This window comes from Lolium rigidum, chromosome 2, assembly GCF_022539505.1.
Source record: "Lolium rigidum isolate FL_2022 chromosome 2, APGP_CSIRO_Lrig_0.1, whole genome shotgun sequence".
In the NCBI taxonomy this organism is placed as follows: domain Eukaryota; kingdom Viridiplantae; phylum Streptophyta; class Magnoliopsida; order Poales; family Poaceae; genus Lolium; species Lolium rigidum.
Genome location: NC_061509.1, coordinates 293,081,586 through 293,086,741, shown reverse-complemented (window position 1 = coordinate 293,086,741; position 5,156 = coordinate 293,081,586). Strand labels below are relative to the sequence as shown.

The 5,156-nt window shown below is 49.5% G+C and overlaps 1 pseudogene; it reads right to left on the bottom strand.

Moving 5' to 3' along the window:
• Nucleotides 1-294: 294 nt before the first annotated feature.
• LOC124691144 lies at nucleotides 295-4,728 on the bottom strand (annotated as a pseudogene).
• Between the last annotated feature and the right edge of the window lie 428 nt (nucleotides 4,729-5,156).

The following is a 5,156-nucleotide window of genomic DNA, read 5'->3' as shown; positions in this document are numbered from 1 at the left end:
CGATGGATGATGTTGGTGAGGTATTTTTGAAATGGAAGTGAGATTTTCAAATCTGCATAATATGTTTTTGATTGGTGTAGAAGTTAAAATCGTGTGTTAAGTTTTTCTCTTCTTTTTGTTGAAACGCCAAACTTTGGTTCAGTGTACCGTGCACTGCAAATTTTCAAAACAGTTGACCAGATCAATTGCTAGTCTCCTATTCTATACCATCGATCAGCAATTCCAACACAATTTCGAAATCGAAAAAGAACAAATTAAATCTGCTCTTCAAGCGGTCGCAACTTTTACTGCTCGCTACAATCTACGATGACGTCCGCCGCGGAAGTAGGAAGACATGGACGATCACGTCCGCCCCGGCGCGGCGCTCGTCGGAGACTCCAGCACGCCCCGCGCCTCCTCCAGCAGCTCGGCGGCCGGACGAGGCGGTGCTCGGCCGTCACTCACGTGGCAACATTTCAGCCCGAGGATCGCCACCTCCGTGGCGCGCTCCATCGGCCACCCTCCCGCGCTCGCGTCCACCACCTCGTGCCAGGCCCTGCCCCCGCCGGTTGCGGCCTCCCGCGCCGCCTTCTTCGCCGCGGACGCCGGCTTGCCGGTGACTAGCCGGAGCAGGAGCACGCCTAGCGCGTGCACGTCGCACTGCGGGGTAAGCTCCCCCGTCGCTAGGTACCGCGGGTCCACGTACGCCAGCGCTACCGTGCCGCCCAGCTTTGGCGCCGCGAGCCTGCTCATGCCGAGGCCGGCGAGCTTGATCGAGGAGCACCGCTCGTCCCCGAGGAGGATGTTCGTTGGCCGGACATCGCCGTGCACCGTGTCCGTCGAGTGGAGGTAGGACACCACGGAACAGGTCTGGTATGCGATGTCGAACCGCACGTGCCATGGCAGCGGTGGCGCGTTGACGGCGAGACGGTCCTCCAAGTTCCCGCCCGACACGAGCTCGTGCACCATGATGCGCGCCTCCGGGCACGCACCGATGAGCCTGACAAGGCCGGGGTGCCTTGCCCTGGCCATAGAATCCGCCGCACGCGCGAACCGCGCCTCGTTGACGGCGACGTCTGGGGAAATGACCTTCACAACAACGCTCATGCGGTGCAGGGACCCTCTGTACACGCCGCCGCTGATTCTGGCAGAATCGTTGAAGGACCCGGTGGCCTTCTCCACCTCCAACAAACCGAGCCGCAAGAAACTCCCACCTGGATCTCCACCACCGACCGCAGCAATGGATTCTTCCACGGCCGCAGGTTCTTCACGCCGGCGCCCCAACCTGAGCACGTCGAGCAAGGAACGCGACACGGGCCTCCTGACATTGAGCTTGCCCATAGCGCGCTCGGAGCCGGCGACATGGAGCTCGAGCTTGGCGCTGCGGCGGTCCACCTTCCGTATCTTGTTGAATATGGCGTCGATCTCCCGCCTGTCCTGCTCCATCGCTAGCCGCTCTTCCGCCTCACTCCGACACCTCGCCTCGCCCTTCGGCGTGCTCTCCGCGTCGCTCGCCTGTACACATCCATCAGATAAATCAGAATAATGTCATATTTGCGAGTTGTGTTTATGGAGATCAACTATTTGAAGCGAATAGATTTCACGGAAATAGCTAGTGAAACCCGGATCTAGGTGGATCCGATTCTTCAAAAATCAGAAACTTCTACTTTAAAGCTTCAAAGAAAATAAGGTCTCCTTTGATTCAAAGGATTTGCAAAGGAATTGTGTAGGATTTGGTTCCTATGGGAAAAATTCCTATACATGTTGTTTGATTCATAGGAACCTATCCTATTGGAAATATTCCTATAGGAATCTTGTAGTGTAATTCCTATAGGAAAAAAGCATTAGCTCATGCCTCATGGAAAAATTCCTTTGCTACAATCAAACAAACTTCATCTTCCTATAGGTTTTAAGTAGACATGCCATTCCAATCCTATACCTTTCATATTCCTATGCTTTTCCTATCCTTTAAATCAAAGGAGCCCAAGTATTTTTTCTTACACATATTATCTTCAGACTTACTGTGCAAGTTTTAAGTTTTTTATTGTGTGTAGACAACATATAGTCGTATTTTGCCTTGAAAGTTTATATGAGTATGTATCAAAGGTAATATGTACATGTGTGGATTATTTCAAGTTTCCAGAACTTTGAAATGCTGCTTTACGGAATGTTGCCTGCACACGTACCGGACTGTAGCTCGAATGCGTCGACAGTTCCTCTCCACCCTCCTGTATTGGATGCAAGCCGGTGGGTGAGCCCCCTTCGGCCTCTGCAGTTTCAACAGCTGCTTGGTGAGCGATGTCCTCGACGTTGTGGTCGGTGGCATTGTCGATGTCATGCCTGCTCCGAGTTTGACGTACAGAAGCCCTGGCCGTGTCGTCCAGAGTATATATTGGCTCGCCGGAAGTGCTTGACCTTGGGCTCGTGCTAGCCGTGGATGTTGCCGCCCTGCTTTGCTTCTCGGTGACCTCCCTGTGGAGAATTAACATCATCATCTTAAATAGAGCGAAAAGCATTAAAGATGTCCCAGACTTCATATTCTAATTATCTGCCATAAAAAAACATTTGATGTTTTCTTGCTAGAGTTATGCTGTTACTCGATCCCGACGTGGAAATCCATGTACACACACGTACCTGGTGCAGATGAGGTTTCCTTTACAGATGAACCAGATCCTGCAGTTAGGGTTTGCCTTCTGTTGCAACGCCAATGCTTTCTTAGACTTAGGGGCCCGAATCTTCCTGACCACAAACAACCATCACATACATGGTCCATTACATCAGAAAGTCACACTGCATATATCTATCTAGGAATAAATCTGATAACTCTGACATTTTGAATTCACAATGCCCACACCAACACCGATGGTCCAAAATTACACGTAGCGAAGAGAGTAGGCAGGTAGGCGGATACCTCGTGTAGGCCCGGTCGGAAGCGGCGCCCATGACAAGCTCGGCGACTTCATGGTCATCGACGAGCTGGATCAGGCCTTTCGTCGTGTCATCCACCGTGACGACCAGCTTGCGCGCGTGAACCTAATCAAGAATCAAAATGGGAGTCCAATTCAGCATCCCTGCTATGGAATTGTTGATGACATTGACTACTGCAGCTAAATGTCTACATGGTGGGGATTAAAACGACGATGATCATGTGTGTGCGTGAAGATGCCGACATAGACAATCGTGGAAGGGAGTTGGTGTGAACAAACCCCTTGAGTTTTGCACAAGCAGACGAGATCGTCGAGGGCCTTGCTAGCCTTGTCCTCCTCCATCTTCCTGTACGCGGCGACCTCGTGCTCCGCAACTTGGCTCACCGGGACCCATGCCCCCACTGCGACACAACTTGAGTCAGCTTGTATGTTGCTTGCAACCATAAATGTCAGACGCATGAGGAGCCCGGAATTGGTTGCCGGTTGATTTACCGCGATTACCGACCGGTTAACAGATTTGCATGCCCCCTCTCATAAATGGGCTTCTCACCCAAAAAACTTCGGCCGTGTTTGAAATTTGGATGTGTCCCATATGGTTATAAACCGGTTACCCGACGGTAACCATCACCAACTGAGAATATTTAAATATTCTTGTAATTTGAACTCAAATTTTGTATGCAAATACCCGGTAACCATGGTTAATAGTTTACAACCACTCCCTTGCCCATGCACGGAAAAATTGAGGGCTCATTTGATTCAAAGGAATGCGGTAGGAATTTTTTAGGATCTCAATTATTGCGGTTTTTTATATTTTGGAAATGTTTGAAAGAGGCTACTTGATGACACGTGGACATCACACATAATCACTAACACGTGGTTCTTGACCATCAGATTCGGTATTAAATAGATTAATTCTAAATATGGACCTCCCTACAACAACGGCTTAGATGTACAACTGGTGGTTTGTGCAAAAGACACCTAAAGTGAGTATTTTGTGCAAGGAACTACGGAATTATTGGGAAGTCACTCATTCTCAGACTAAGAATTAACATAAGTTTCATTTAGGTGACATCATTAAATCTTTGGCAACGCATGATTAACACGAATTATGCAAGAAGCAATCTAATAGCCTAGGATATTTTCTCACTTGCAACTCATTTTATAGCTCTGACTAGCATAAATCGCGAAGCAATCTAATGGTTCACAACTTAGGATGCTAGCACGAATACAGGAAGCAAGCTAATGGTCTAAAGATCGACTCATACTTAAGCTAATTCCTAGTTAACTTAAAATTAAGCTAATTCCTAGTTAACTTAAAATTAAGCTAATTCTTTTCACATTTGACTGAGAATTACATGAAGTAAGTACCTTATCAAATAAGGGATTTTTTTGGAAATTTTCACCGGGGGAAATAGTCCCCACCTGAATTTCATAACTTCAAACCAATGTGTTTTCGGAGTTACATGAGTAAAGATGATTTCGCCATGACATGGGATTGAGTTAGGCATGGGGCTTGGCTAGCTAACTGGATGGATAACCGAAGATAATCAAGGTAGCTAATGCAGACCGGGGTAGATATAGGGATGAAGTAATTGAACATACTCATGTTGATGCGCTGCGGCGGGCGGTGGACGTGGGCGAGCACTAGCACCAGCCGGCGGTGGCTCTGGCTCCGGGGGAAGTCTGCCAGCACCCATCGCAGGTTCGCCCTCCACTCCCTCCCCGCATCCTTCCCCACCGCGCAGTACACATCCGCTCTGTCTTCTGCGTCGTCGTCGTGGCCGCCGCCACCGCGACCAACGCCGCCTTCTGCTTCCTCCATACCCTTCCTTCCTTTGTGCTACCTATGGCCCCTTGATCGGAGTTTGGAGAGAAGGGAGATGGAAGATCGAGGAAGGCTATTTTTCCAGGTTTTCAGGAGGGCAGCTAGCAGGTTTGGAAACTGGAACACGTCCGAGAGACAGGGACATGATCGATGGGAAGACGAGTGTGGGCGTGACGCGACGGCCAGCCTCACTCTCTCTGGCCGGTGGGCCCTCCCGATGGATATTTGACTATTATGATGCCTCATGGTTGACCGTTCCGAATTTCGGCTGCTCCAGGCCGTACAAGGGGATATCCTACGAACCTATGTGAATATGCTTTGGACTTGCGTGATATACTAAGATGAAGGACAATCAGACGTTTCTTAATGGCATTTTTTCCTTGCATGATTGGTATCCAGTTTTTCAAATTGCGCGCACCGCTTAA